Source organism: Silene latifolia, chromosome 1, assembly GCF_048544455.1.
Source record: "Silene latifolia isolate original U9 population chromosome 1, ASM4854445v1, whole genome shotgun sequence".
Classification (NCBI taxonomy): Eukaryota; Viridiplantae; Streptophyta; class Magnoliopsida; order Caryophyllales; family Caryophyllaceae; genus Silene; species Silene latifolia.
The window spans coordinates 152782712-152798999 of record NC_133526.1 but is presented as its reverse complement, the minus strand read 5'-3'; the positions used below and the strand labels follow the sequence as shown (position 1 = coordinate 152798999).

The window sequence follows — 16288 nt, the reverse complement described above, 5'->3', positions numbered from 1 at the left end:
TGATTTGAACATTATTAAATTAATGAATCATGATTCTAAACAACAATTTAAAATCATGTATGCCAAAACTATATAGCAAAAACAAATGAACATCAACAAACAAAACGATTTCCATTTACATTTTAATTTAATTCTTATTAAATCCAAACATCTACAAATTTATCATATTATCATCTTAACATATTAAAACAACGATATCAATAAATCAAAATGGAAACAAAGCATAAAAAAAAAACCTCTCGGCAAAAAAAATAAAAAATTTCACGGCCGAAAGTTTTTTTTTTCTTCAATTTTTTTTTGTTTAAATCCATTTATGAAAATCATATAAAATAATTTCGTGGCCTATGCTCTGATACCACTTGTGGGAAATATCGGTATACTTCATCAAGAAATTCGGATTATAACGAAATTATAAATATGAAATAACTGGTCATAAACGAATTTGCATAAACAAAAGTATAGAGATTAGAATTAACCTTTGGTCCTAGCAATTTGGCTTAAGAACAAATATCGAGATCGATATTCTCCTAATTGTTGCACCCAAAATGCTCCAAGAAATGCCTTTCTTTTGCTAGAAAAGAACCCTAATTTCACTAATTATTTTTAGGGTTTTGATGAGAGTTTCTGTGAAAAAATCAAGTGAGAAAAATAATCTCCCTCTCTCTCCTTATAACCGTCCAACAAGAGGAGAAAAAAGAGGAAGATTTTTTCTTCTCTTTTTTTTTTTTATTCCAAACCGAGAATCCCACCAAAAATAAGGAGAAAATATCTTGTTATTTTAGGTTGGTTTTATATTGTATAAAATGTGTATATTTATCAAATGTCATTTATGTCGTCACGTATTTAATAAGTCCACACACAACAGTTTGTAGTCGATTTATTAATACCGGTCTGTCAACATTTATTATGATAATTTCGTATAATATATATATTAACTATAAATATCGCATATTTATAATTTGCTAATTAAATATAACCGTTTACGTTTAATTACGAATTAACATCTTAATTCGTTTAAGCTAACATTATATACATTGATTAAATATAACAGTTTATATTCAATTTACGAATTAACAATTAATTCGTCTCAGCTAATATTATTTAATTGTATTAAATAATCGTCTCATCATCACATTGACTAACCTTTTAGTCAAATACATGGACTAACCTTTTAGTCATATAAGGCATCAATGTGATTATATTTTCATATAATCACATCTCTCAAACATATCCTTTAGGTGTGACTTTTAGGGACCAGTTGATCACCGCCATCAGTATGATAATGACGTTAAACTTCTAGCAAGCCAACTATTGTTAATAAACGTTAATCAACTGATAAAATACTAAGTATACCATGTGAACCTATAAGAGATTTATACACGTTATCACACTAACTGTGGAGGACACTAGCTCCAACACAACTATCTCTTCATTTTCCCTTCTTAAAGTGTTGAGATGCGAAGTTGTTGAATTCCCAATGACTTTGTTCTTCTTTCTTCTCTTGTCATGAATCTCCTTGGGGTTTTCATTTTGATTGAGTGGAGACAATCCTTCTAAATTAAATCACTTTGAATGCCGCAAACCCTAGGTCTTTGGGTGAGCTAAAGTTTTAGAGAGGTTTGTTTATTTGGAGGATGAAGTGGGTTTGTTTTGTGTTTTTGTGAGGGGGTTTTAGGTTAACTTTTTGGAAAGAAAGGTGATGTGTCTTGATGTGTGGTGGAACGAGGGGTTTGAAGTAAAAAAGAAGAGTAGCACGGGAGGGAGACGCGCGGCTTGAAGCAGGGGTCAGGCGATTCCTGTAATAATATGGTTTTCTATGTCTTTGGGCACTCTATTGAGTAAGTATGTTTTTACGCAAAACAGTAGTCTGCCTGTTGGGTACTCGATCGAGTACGAGTGACACTCAATCGAGTAAGGGGCACTCGATCGAGTAAGTCACTTACTCGATCGAGTAAGTGAGTCTTACGGGTTATTTTAGCCGGGTTTTGTTAATAACGCGTGATTAGTATTTAAGGGTTCCGTCACCCTTCATAATCAGTTTTTAACTTTTCTAAAACCTTTCAAGAGAAAAATAAGTTACGTAGCTTTCATTCATCGCGATATTAGAAAATACTAAGGGCTAGGATCGTCGGATTGTCTTATTCTTTACACCTTTGAGTTCGTCGCGTTAAGGGAGGATGATTTGTAGAGGAACATTACTGAGTAGCTGCGTGTGATGGTCTTGTGGTTGATTTTTCCAGGTAGGGTTTCCCTACTCGGTTATTGTTTACATGGTATTGTTGATGGTTGATCATTGTTGTGATTTGTATCATAATGGAATTGTTAATTATTGTTGTATAATGTGGTTGGTTGTGATTGTTTGTCTGTGGTTCGCGAGGTGCGCCCTCGGCTGAGTGGAGTCACTTGCGGGAGTGGCTTAACGCCCTTGATTTGCCCTCTGTGGAACCCGCCACAGAAGGGATGTGCACATTTAGGAACATGGGTTGTCGCTCGAATGAGTTGAGCGGGGCTTAGGTGGGAATGGCTGCGGTCCCCCACTGGCGGTGTGGAATACTTGTTGCGATGGGTATTCTGGCAGGACTATACACTTTATTGTGTAGTCAGATGTGTGGAGTTATGATGGAAATTGGATGATTGTTGCATTGTTTTGTTGTATTATTTTATGTAAACAGTAACTGACCCCGATAGAAATGTTTTGAAAACTGTGGTGATCCATTCGGGGATGATGAGCAGTTATTGAGCAGGTATGAGTCGATGCGCATGGGATAGCTGGGTTGAGTTGCCACGAGATGTCTAGAAGTCTTCCGTTGTGTAATATACATTCTTTTACTTTAGTTGGTTTGACATGTTTGGGAAAAGTTGTATTTACTTTATCAGTTTTGGTTTTGGACTTGTATCACTTTAAATTCATTTATTAAAGTACGTTTCTTTATTGTCTATTTGATATACATTGCCTCGGGTAACCCATATGGTAGCATTCCCATGCCTTAAATGGTCCTGGTAAGGCACTTGGAGTGTGGGGGTGTTACAAAGTGGTATCAGAGCGACGATTTTGGAACATGTAACTAATGAACCCAATGAATTTAGGGAGTCAAAATAAAATGAACCCGGGTAGGAGTTGTTAGGAGTTAATTCAAAGACTTGGGAGACGTCCTAAAGTCGCGAACTCGTCCTATAACTTTGAACCGGTCACTATGGGGTGTCATGGGGAACGCTGTGACACCTCATATTTTGAGTTTATATTGAGATACATTCCGTGTTTCGACTTTATTTTGTGATGAATTCCGATAAGTTGATATAGCTTGATAATAATAAATGGTTAATCATGCTGCAATGATCATAAGTTGGAATATGTAATTGTTTATAGAGAATTTTATAGTATTGCTAGGCGAACTTCGGGACGAAGTTCATTTTAAGGGGGTAAGACTGTAATACCCCATAATTTGACAAGGAATTATATTAATAAGGTACGCATTTTAAATAATTAAATTATAGTATTTATAATTAATAAAAATGTGAATACGTAGGAATAATATAATAAAATAATAAAATAATAATAATAATAATAATAATAATAATAATAATAATAATAATAATAATAATAATAATAATAATAATAATAATAATAATAATAATAATAATAATAATAATAATAATAATAATAATAATCGCTTTGGGGGTACCTTGGGGGGGGGGGGGGGGGTTTGCAGCTGTTGCAGGAGTGTTTGGATGAGGGTCCTGCTTTATTTCATCTGGAGGAGGATCTTGGTTTGAGTGAGCTTAACCTTCGTCAATGTCGGAGGAAGATTTGTGATGGTCACTATACTGCTGCTGTTCGGGTGCTTTCTTCCTCTGGGTTTGCCCCCTACTCTGATGCCACCCTGTGGCCTTGGGAGAGAAGCATCCTGTTGCCCCACCTCCTACCTTGCCTCCTTTTTCTGGGGATCATCATCCTCTGGTTGCCTCTTAGACAGTTGTTTTGGATATGATTCGGAGCTTCCCACGTGGTACTTCTTGTGGGAGGGATGGGTTTCGTGCCTAGCATCTTATGGACTGTTTGTGTGGCGCTGCTGTGGCTATATCTGATGATTTGATCACTTCTATTACTAGGGTGGTTAATCTTTTTCTTGAGGGTCGGTGTCCTCTAGCTCTGGGTAAGTACATTGCCAGCGCCCCTCTCACGTCGCTTGTTAAACCGGGCGGTGGTGTTCATCCTATTGCTGTTGGCACTATATGGAGATAGCTTGTCTCTAAGGTTGGTGCTTTTTTGGTTGGTACTTCTGTGTCCTCTTATTTTGATGGTCTTCAGTTTGGGGTGGGTGTGTTCGGTGGAGGAGAGGCTATCTTGCATGCCTTGAATCGGCTCATTGAGGCTCGTGGTGCTGATGTGGGACTTTCTATGCTGCTGGTCGATTTCCAGAATGCTTTCAATCTTGTTGATCGTGCGACCATGCTTCAAGAAGTCCACCGTCGTTACCCGGTTCTTTACCGTTGGGTGGAGTTTTGTTACTCCAACCCTGCCCGTCTTTTTTATGGGGAGCATTGCTTGTGGTCTTGTCAGGGTGTCCAGGAGGGTGATCCTTTGGGTCCTTTGCTTTTAGCTTTGGTTTTGCATCCCTTGGTGTGCAAAATCTGGGACTCTTTTGACCTTACTATGCAGGCGTGGTACTTGGATGATGGAACCATCGTTGGGGAAACTTTGGAGGTGGGGAGGGTTTTGGATTTGATTATAGCTGATGACCCTCGTTTTGGACTGCATCTTAATGTCTCCAAAACTGAGGTCTTTTATCCTGTTGAGGATCCTCGGAGTCGGTTTCCCGGGTTTTCCCCTCTTCTATTGCTCGGCCCTTGCGTGGTTTCTCAGTTTTGGGTGGACCTGTCAGTACTTGCCCTATTTTTGGCAGTGAGATTGTGGCGAAGAGAGTATGGCCTTGGTCGCGAGGATAGAGGACCTGCAATGTGAGTTGCTTCTGCTTTGAGCCTGTACTGGTATTTCTAAGCTTTAATTCTCTCTTCGTTCTTGCTCCCCCAGTGTTTTTGGTTCGGTCCATCTTCCTTTCGATGCTGCTCTTCGTTCCAGCTTGGAACGTATTGTCACCGCGTTTGGCCCGGGTTTTGGGGATTGGCAGTGGCGCCTTGCTACATTCCCTTTTCATCTTGGTGGTCTTGGTGTTTATGCGGCGGGGGATGTTTTACACTATGCTTTTCTTGCGTCCCATTTGCAGTCTGCTGATTTGCATGCTAAGCTCCTCGGACCTTCTGGTATTGTAGATGCTGGCCCTACTTTCGACGATGCCGCACGGGTGTTTTCTGTGACTACAGGTTCTGCTATCTTATGTAACCCTAGTGAAATTGTTGCCCCCAAATTTATGAAGAAATTGGCAGATATATATTTCGCGACGGTTGCTGCTGCTTCAGAGTCTGTCTTCTGTTTGGCACCACGTCAGCTTGCTTTGTGGAAGTCTCAGCAGGGTGCCCACTCCTCTGATTGGTTGCGTGCGGTTCCTATCTCGGGGTTGGGTCAGACTATGAACGAGAGGACTTACCGTAGTGTGCTTGGTATCGACTGGGTGTTCCGTTATTCATGGTATCTAGGCCTTGTCCTGCTTGCTTTCGGGTTTTTGCTGATGATGTTTTCGGGGACCACGTTGTTTCTTGTACTGGTACTGTGGGAGTTAAGCATCGGCACAACCTCGTTTGTGACACTCTATTCGACATCTGCTATAGATCTGGTATTTCTGCGGGAAAGGAGGTTGATATCGGTTTGGTTGATGGACATGGTGGCTCTCTTCGTCCTGCGGATTTGCTGCTTTTATTCTTGGGACAGAGGGCATGATGTGTGCGTTGACTTGACAGGGTCTTCTCCTTTGACTCAGACTGGGATGATGGATTTTGTGCCTGGCCGGGTTGTCGCTGATGCTGCTCAGCGGAAGTCTGCTAAGTATGGGGATTTGTGCGCGACAGCTGGTTATGGTTTCCTTCCCTTCTCTTTCTCTTCACTTGGGGAGCTGGGTTCGGATGCTGTTGCCTTGCTTAAGCGGATCAAGAAATTCTCGGTATATCAGGATGCGGGGGCTCGGGTGGCCGCTTACATTTTCTCTAGACTTAGCTTTGCTGTTGCTAAGGGTGTGGGAGCCCAGATTGTCTCTCGGCTCCCCACCAATTTCATGTAAACTTTTATTTTCATTTTTCTTTTAATGAAAGCTGCGCGCATTTTTTTAATAATAAAATAATAATAATAATAATAATAATAATAATAATAATAATAATAATAATAATAATAATAATAATAATAATAATAATAATAATAATAATAATAATAATAATAATAATAATAATAATAATAATAATAATAAGAATTGTATTTTATAATAGTTTTAATAATATGATAATTATATAGTTTCCTAATTGCTTCCTTATACCCTATGACCTAACTATATAAATAGACCTTATTCATCATAAAACATAAAAGTAATTCATATAAAGAGAAAAGAGAAGGAAGAACTAGCTAGGAGATCGTCACAAGGTAATTTTCTAATCGTCTCATAACATACTCGTCCTAAGACTAATATAACTCGTTAAATAGACAACCGTTGACTGACCCGAGACCATGACCTTGACCGTGGACTAGCAGGGTGTGACCGGACCCAACATTGACCATCGTTGACCGGCGGGAAGGGGTTTATTATTAGGGTTTTATGTTGGTGGTTGGGTGTGTATGTATCATGGGTTATATGGGTTTTTGAGCCTTGTTTCGAGTGACCCAGACCTGACCGGGACTAGGGTCGGCATCTGGGTGAAGGTTCGACCGTCTTGAGTGGTTGTGGGTGGTGAAGGGTGGTGCTTGGTGCTATAGTTGGCCGGAAAATGCGAAACAGGGGAAGATGTTGGTGTTGGTGTGTAATCGTCTTGAGTTGATGGTCGTGACTCATGTAGTTGGGTCGAGGGGTCGAGGTGACCACCCCTGGAACCAACGTGAGTCAGTGGTGACAAAGGTGGTGGCCAGAGGTGGTGTGGTGTCGTAATGAGGTGGTGTCGGGTTGTTGCTTGTTGTTGTGCGGGTTGTTATTTGTTGACTCATTGGTGGCAGCTAGGGCGTAGTATAGTGGCCGTATTTTTGTGGTGTTTCCGGTGATTAATGGTGGTGGTCTGTAGTAGTGGTGGTGGTTGAATAGTGGTTGAAATCGTGTCTTTTGTTTACGTTGCGTCGGGTTCATATAGTGTTGATGTTGTTGGTGTTAGCTGGTAGGGCTCGCCTTGGCAGCCGTGTGGGGTGGTTGTTGCTTGTGCTAGGACCGTGTATTGGTGGTGGGTAGAGGAGGCTCACGGTAGGGACCGTTGGTGGACTGGGTGGTTGTCGGGTGTGAGGGAATTTATGCGATTTTGGGGGTTATGTCGTGTGTAATATGTAAGAGTGTTGTCGTGGGGTTTTAGGAGGTGCGTAGTGTGAATATTGTAAGTATTGATTTTACTTTTGGCCATTACATAATATTATATTACTAGTTTGAATGCCCGTGCGTTGCAACGGGGTAGTTAGCTTATTTATAATGCCAAACAAAAAAACGTTATAAGCGTTTAATGTTTACATTATATGTCTAATGATTTGTTTACATATTATTAAAATATCTCTTTCAAAAAAAAATAAAAGATTAATATATACGTGGGTTAACTCATATTTATAATCATATAATCACCCCACCTTATACTAATCTTTCGATGTGGGACAATTCTACTATTTATAAGTAATATATTCACAAAAATTGGATTTTTTTTTCTGATGTGGGACAATTCTAATATTTATACGTAATATATATTTATCAAACCTGCATTATTTTTCAATGTGGAACAAATAACATACTCAGAATTACTCCATCTTTTTTGTACTTAGTTCGACATATAACCAGATCTCGAATACCGAATATAGATAATTGCTGCTCATTATATCTAATAGTTATATTTAAACTTAATAATATGATCAAGTACTCTCCATTAATATTTGTACGTTGTTTTTCTTCAAAAAAAATTTAACATAATTGAGATACGGAAATTTCCCGTGGTACCCCTTAATTTTGTTATATTTTTCATGTTACCCCTAATTTTAAAAATCTCCCTATAGTACCCTTGAGGTTCCATTTTTCTGTCCATGGTACCCCATAATGTAAAGGCTGTTAAATGGACGTTAAGTTTGATGGCGTGGCAATAAAATAACAATTAAAAAATAATGCCCCCTTTATTGTTTTATTGGTACGGATATCTCTCTTTTAAATGCAAATTTTATTAACTATATCATTATAATATTGGAAATTTCTCATGGTAACCCTGAACTTTGATAGATTACACATGCTACCATGAACGTTTGTTTTCTATTTTTTTTTATCATAATTAAAATATGTGCAAATGATAAGAACCTATACTCTAATGATAGAATATTTTTTAACACAATTCTAATTATATTATTTAAACATAGTATATTTACCACACCTACATTATTTTTCAATATGGGACATATAAAATCTATAGGTAGAAAATATAATGATATAAACTTTTAAGAGCTCTCCAAGACAATACTTAAGCGACTCAAAAGATTTTGGGTTGATGCCTAAGTTCCAAGGATGCTCATAGAATCACCCACCTTATGCTATATTTCGATATTGGAAAATTCTATTTTTTATATGTAGTATATTTATCACACTTATATTATTTTTCAATGTGGGAGATATAACATACTATGAAATACACCATCTTTAATATGTGCAAATTATATGAAATCTATATATGCTCTAATGATAGCATTTCTTACCATGAATCTAATAATATTATTTTCATAATTTTTTTACCTACATTATTTTGTCAAATGAAATTTAAAAGTTTTTATATAAAAATTAGAAACATTACTTGAATATAAAATAAGAAATACATAGTATATATTATAATAACTACAAGATTTTCCAAACATTAACTTATGTTTGAAACCATTATTGTAGAGACAGTAATACAAACTCTTTTAAGAGTTATCCCTGATAATAAGGGAATCAAAAGATTTTGGGTTATGACTTCTATTTATAATCATAAGATCACCATGCCTTATGATAATCTTCCGATGTGGGACAATTCTAATATTTATACATAGTATATTCACCACACTTACGTTACTTTTCAATGTAGGACAAATAACATACTAAGTACACCATTTTATTTTTGCACCTACTTTGACATCAACCCGATTTAATAATGAGAAAATACAATACAATACAATATACACTCTAATGATAGCATTTTTTTGTCACAATCTAATTATATAATTTCCATACGATACTTTTTTTTCAAATGAAATATATAGTTTTTATATCAAAATTATAAACATCACTTTAATATAATATAGAAAATGTATATATATGGGACATATCTATTATTTATACATAATATATTCACAACACCTGCATTATTTTTCAATGTGGGACATATAAATGCTAAAAAGTCTATATATTTTATATCAAATTTTTTTGGATTATTACATAAGTTTCAAGGATGCCTCCTATTTATATTTATAGAATCACCCTACCGTATACTATTATTTCATTGTGAGATACATAATTTAATTATTTAGACGTAGTATGTTCATAATGCCTACATTATTTTTCAATGTGAAAGATATAACATACCAAGAATTACATGTCTCTTCTTAAAAAAACACTATTGTATACATATTATTTTTCTTTTGAAGGTAAAATCACTTAGTCTCGATCATTAGATATGGATCTCTACATCGTACATATAACGACTCCTTAACGCTCTATTACTGCATTCAGAAGACAATCATAAGTAAAATCTTTAGTTTTGTATTGTGTCAGGAGATTACCATTAGTAAAACCTTTAGTTATTTTTTTATTTTCTTGTTCATGTTCTTAACTCTTTCTCGGGTAGTTCCCAATGATTTCCACTTTATTTTTTATATTTTTATATCATATCGTAGATAATGATAAAAAATCTTAAGAGCTCTTTAAAACAATATTTATGAGACTCAAAAAATTTTGGGTGGATACATAAGTTCCAAATATGCATCCTATTTATAATCATAGGATCACATCACCTTATACTAATCTTTCGGTGTGGGACAATTCTACTATTTATATGTAGTATATTCACCACACCTACTTATTTTCCAATGTGGGACAAAACATACTAAAAAGTACATAATTTTACGTATTAAGAAGTACACTATCTTTAATATATGCAAATAATATGAAATTTATACTCTAATGATAGCATTTTTTTAACACAAAGCTAATTATATTATTTTCATAATTTTTTTAACGATATTTTTTTGCCAAATGAAATGTAAAAGTTTGATATAAAAATTGGAAATATCACTTGAATATAATTTAGGAAATATACATATTATAATAATTAAAAGATTTTCCACTTTATTTTTTACATAAAAAATTATACTTTCCTAAATTGATTTTTGATGATGTGGACGCTCTCAGATCGCTCGAAAAAACTGTCTTTTATATATATATATATATATATATAGATTGGTGTTGTTAGACGGGTTTTGGAAACGGGTTTATTTGGGTGTTGACACGAGTTTTGAGAAGTCGGGATTTAAATATAATAACTCCGCATTTATCGTATAATTGTTTTATAATTAGTTTAATTATTTAACACGGGTTGAACATGGGTTTAGTTTGTATAGATTGATACGGGTTTTGACCAATATTTAAGACTAGTTTTACGTAATAATTTACACGAGAACATAATTAATATAATTAAATTATAATTGATTAAAATAATGAATAATGAATATAATTTATAATTGAATAATGATTATATTTGTTAGGTGACGGGTAGTTGAAGAGTTATTTGATTGATTTGCTTTGCTTGGATTGCGTAATTGGAGTGCTTGCTTTCGAGGTAGCATAATCTACTCATCTACTGGTATTTGAATGTGTTGTGACATAAGCTATGCGTGACGATTTCTGATGATTATTGTTGATTTGAGTTATCATTTTTGTAATGAGATACTATTGTTGAATTGAGTTGGGTATGCTTGTATTGCATATACATTGAGTTGAGAATGGAACTGTGTTTATTGGACTGCCCCAGGCTTAGTCTCTGGTGGATCATGTGAGTGGTTTATTGGACTGCCCCAGGCTTAGTCTTTGGTGGATAACGTGTGTGATTAATTGGAAGGCCCCAGGCTTAGTCTTTGGTGGATAACGTGTGTGATTAATTGGAAGGCTCCAAGCTTAGTCTCTGGTGGATAACGTGGAGAGTTAATGTTGAGATATGAGATATGGGCAGTAGCGATATTGAACTGTTGCTTTAATATTATAATGTAATTTATCCTACTCAACCTCGTGGTTGACTGTGTATTCGTGAACACCTGTGATGAACCATAATGAGGAGCAGATTTGACAGGTACTAAAGATTAGCTGACTTGGGAGCATTGGGACGTGAGCTTAACTTGGACCATAGTTGCTGTCTAGATCACTTAGATTTGCAATCACTTTAATTATTCCGCTAAGAGTTGTATTAAGTTTTATATTATGTCTAGACTGAATAAGTTGAATAATATGTAATCGCTAAGTTTTAATTAAAGTACTTTGGTATTGTTGTACTTTGTTATTCACTACCTCGGGAAACCGAGATGGTAACAGTCCTATTTAGTTGGGAATGTCTAGCTAATGGCTCCTGATTAAATGGGGGTGTTACAAAGTGGTATCAGAGCAAAACGATCCTCAAGCCTAAACCAATGAACAATAATGAATGTAGGATGTGTCTAATAAAATGAAGGCCGGGTAGAAACTGTTAGGAGCCCTGATGTGACCATAATTAGCGCATATTTAGCCCCTGAATTAGCCTTGTTCCCATGCTGTTTAGTGCATATTTGGGTAATTTATCGTCTTTAGTTCTTTGTTTTGCATATTCTTTGAGATTTTGATCCCTTGGTAGGAAAGGAGTGCAAATCTTGCATTTTCATGGCAAAACGAGACTAAATTGATTAAATTCAATGACCAAGCATCAAGGAGAGACAAGATTAGAAGGCCTTTGTACATATGATAGTAGATGAGCAATGTTGAGAAAGGATCCTTGCATCCCCAAGGAAATCCCCAAGGATTTTATGAAGAAAAGGGAAGAAAAGAAGAAGAAACCATGCTGAGCTACAATCCGAGCGGATTGTCCTGAATCCGCCCGTCCTCCACAAGCACAATCCGTGCGTCTTCCTTCAAAGATGCCCGGACAGCAGCCACAGAATCCGCCCGGATTCCCCTGAAGACGCCCGTCTTCCCCTGCCTGAATCCGCCCGTCCCGACTCAAATAAGCACGGATTCCAGTACAGCGAAATTTCGTGTTCTCCAAGCTACAAAGAAAGAAGCCCTTCCTTCGAAAAATACCGGCTCCTCCCTGCTCAATCTAAAAAGTGTAATTACTAATTTAGCCTTTAGTTAACCCTAATGCATCCACCTAATTTCCACTATAAATACCCCATTAGTCTAATTAGAAGAGCATGTTCTTCTTATCAATTATTAGAGTAGTTAATATCAATCAAATCTCTCTTTAATATTGCAATCAACAATTAATCAAGTTTTAATACAAGTTTTATTTCCTCAATCTCTCTTTTGTTCATCCTTTATTTGGGGTAATTGAAGATTATTTGGGTTATTATTGGGAGATTGACAACCTCTCAATCAAGCATCAAGTACTTCTTTTATTCTTTGCTTTATTATTGGAATCATTAGTAGGTATAATTCTCTTAATCCCTTTTTAATTATTGTTAATTACTTTAATTTATTCATCATGTTTCCTTTTGTTGGTATGATTGACAACCTTGCTAGCATGATCAACATGATAATGAGTAAGTAGTGACCTAGCTAGGGTTAATGGGTAATTAGGGGAAACCAACATGGGGAATGATTCATGCTTAAATTAATATGCTTTCATGGTTTATTTGCTTGCTTGTTTTGATCTCAACTCATGCACATGTTATGTTTGATGAAATGTGAGCCTATGAATCCTTGCATTTTTTACCCATCACCTATCTTTTCAATGAGACTTGTAAGACATAAACCAACTCGAGTCTCATTAGACCATGCATGTTGTTGAGTAGGGAAGACTAAGTCGACTTGTAGGTGTTGTACAATCTAATCGATTCGGCTCCGGGACCCAAACTTTCCTAGGATTGTAAGATATAACCCAACTCAATCCATCACAGCAATAATTGCTTGCTTATAATTTGAGAACATGTTTGTATGATCAATTCCCATGATTCCCCTATAACCCCATGACACCCTAGTGCTTTTTATCAATTGTTTACAACCCTTTTAATTCATCTTGCTTATTTACTTTCATTGCTATTTAGTTAGTGACCTTCTACATCAACCCAAATTGTGACACCCCTAAGACACCACTAGTTTCAATAGAAATCTCATCTCAATTCCCGTCCCTTGGGATCCGACCTTTACTTGCCTCTTTACTAATTGTAGAGTTGTTTGTGAAGCTATAAATTGTGTTTTGATTCGGACGTGACCCAACGACAACATCTATAAAATTGTGAACACGAAACGGACCGATCAAAAAATGGCGCCGTTGCCGGGGACGGTGTTAACTTGATTTAGATTTTCTTATATTGTTATTAGTTGTGTCTTTCTTTGCCTTGGGGAAGTAAAACTCCTCAAGGTTTATTCTAATTGTTTTTGAGTTGTTTGATATTTTGCATGTCTAGAAGGTCACAAAGTGATTTGTTACCTTTTGATCGTGAAATTGAAAGAACCTTGACAAACAATAGGAGATTTGCTAGGAGGAATTTGAGAGGTATTAGTGAGATAGTGGATATTCAACCAACTATTGAGTTCATCAACCCTTTTGCAAGAGAAGGTGAGGAGAAGCCAACACAAAATATCCCACAAAATCAACCTACAATGCCTAAGTTTTCATCACATTCCGTACCCACCGAGGAGAACCTACCAAATGGTACTCCCACACCACAACATTTGACCGGAAATTTTATTGCCAAATCCGCCTTTATCCAATTAGTCGAAAGGAGCCAATTTGGGGGGATGCCTAGTGAAGACCCTCATTCTCATATGGAAACCTTTTGTGACTATTGTGATGCGATTTCTCAAACCGGTGTAACTCAAGACCAAATTCGATGGGTCTTATTTCCTTTTTCTTTAATCGGCACCGCGAAGCAATGGTTGAATGGCCTTGATAAGGCCACCCTCGGAATAGATTCTTGGAAGAAGTTGGCTCTAGCTTTCTACAAAAAATTCTACCCACCGGAAAAGACTAACATGCTAAGAGCTCAAATTACGGGTTTTAAGCAAAGGGATGAAGAATCTTTGTATGAAGCTTGGGAGCGGTTTAAAGGAATTTGTCGCTCATGTCCTCACCATGGACTTAGCGAGTGGTTCTTGGTACAACAATTTTGGAACGGTTTATATGAATATTCAAGGAACATTCTCAACATGGGATCAAATGGAATGTTCACCGAAGTTGAGGACAATCAAACATGGAACAAGATTGAGGAAATGGCGGTCCATAACTCACAATATAGTAGACCTCGCAAGGCTACTAGAGGAGGAAGGCATAAAGTGGACTCCGTTACACAATTGGGTGCTCGACTTAGTGCTCACATTGACACAATCAATTTGAAGTTTGAACAAGCTATGGCTAGACTTGAAGAAGCCTCAAAATCACAAAAGCATCATGTTAATGGCATGTCGGCATCCTCATCAATCCCAAGTGGGATAGGTGAGAATTGTGGAACTTTGGGACATGACCAAAGTGAATGTAGGGGAACAAATGAACAAGTGAATGCTTTCCAAGCATACAAGAGTGGTACCCCTTATTCCAACTATTACAATGAAAACACCAAGTTTCATCCAAATCTCTCATACAAAAGCCAAAATGTTCAAAACCCTCAAACAACATACACCCCACCTCCCATGAGAAACCAAAATCAAAGACCCTTTTACAACCAAAACCAAGGTTACCAAAACCAAAATCCATACAATCACCAAAATGACCAAGGTTTTGATGTTAAAAAAGCGGTCCTCCAAATGCAAAAGAATCAACAAGAGTTTTTCACTCAAATGCAAAAAGATAGTCAAGCAAAGGAAACCACCATCAACACTATTCTAGCTCACACCAAGATGTTGGAAACCCAATTGACTCAACTAGCATCTTCAAGCTCACAAAGACAAAAGGGGCAATTACCACCTCAAAGTAATCCCCCAAGACATGAAACGGTTAGTGCCATTCACTTGAGAAGTGGTACAAGGTATGAAGCACCGAAGAAGCAAGTTGAGGATGAAGTTGTGGAAGCTAGTGATAAGGAAGAAATTGTGCAAAACTCCAAAGATGGAGAATCATCAAAAGAAGAAATTTCAAAGAAAAATGAAGACAAGGTCAAGGAGAAGGAGCCCATTGTGATTAGACTTCCTTTTCCAAGTCGTCAAGCCAAGCCCAAGTTTGATGACCAACTTGGAAAGTTTATGGAAATTGTGAAGAATTTGGAAGTCTCAACTCCTTTCACGGAATTAATCAATCACGTGCCGGCCTATGCGAAATACATGAAAGACATCCTCACAAAGAATAAGTCGATCCGGAAACTTGAGACTATCGCCTTCACTAAGGTGAGTAGTGCAATATTTCAAGGGAGTTCACCTCCAAAACTAAAGGATCCGGGAAGCTTCTCAATACCGTGTACCATTGGCGACACCACGATCAACAAAGCCTTATGTGATCTAGGGGTTAGTGTGAGTGTTATGCCGTACTCGGTGAGTAAAAGGTTGGGGATGAGAGAGCTTAAATGCACCAATATCACACTCCAAATGGCCGATAGATCGACGAAGACACCATTAGGGATATGGGAAGATGTCCCCGTACGAATTGGGAAGTTTTTCATCCCGGTGGACTTTGTCATTGTTGATATGGAGGAAGATTCCAACATTTCAATCATTCTAGGAAGACCCTTCTTACACACCGCGGGTGCGGTGATTGATGTAAAACATGGTGAGCTCACTCTAGAAGTGGGAGATGAGAGTATAACTTTTAATCTTGACAAGACTATGAGAGCTCCCCGTTTACATGAACCGTGTTTTATGATCGATCATTATAGTCGGAAGGATGAAAAGAAGAAGTCGGAACTCCAATGGAAGAAGAAAATTGAAGATGCTCCATTCAAAGAGCAAGTGAATTGTGACAAAGAGAGCTTGCAAGGCTCATCAAAGTCAAGCAAAGAAGAAGAGGATGGCCTCATTGGCCAAGAAAAGGAATTGGGAAA

At 37.0% G+C, this 16288-nt stretch overlaps 1 non-coding gene across 1 annotated transcript; it reads right to left on the bottom strand.

Annotated features, from left to right (window-relative positions):
* Window positions 1-14294: 14294 nt before the first annotated feature.
* Window positions 14295-14401, bottom strand: LOC141618453 (small nucleolar RNA R71). Its single transcript, XR_012531395.1, has one exon. It is a non-coding gene; the product is annotated as a small nucleolar RNA R71 (small nucleolar RNA).
* Window positions 14402-16288: the final 1887 nt, after the last annotated feature.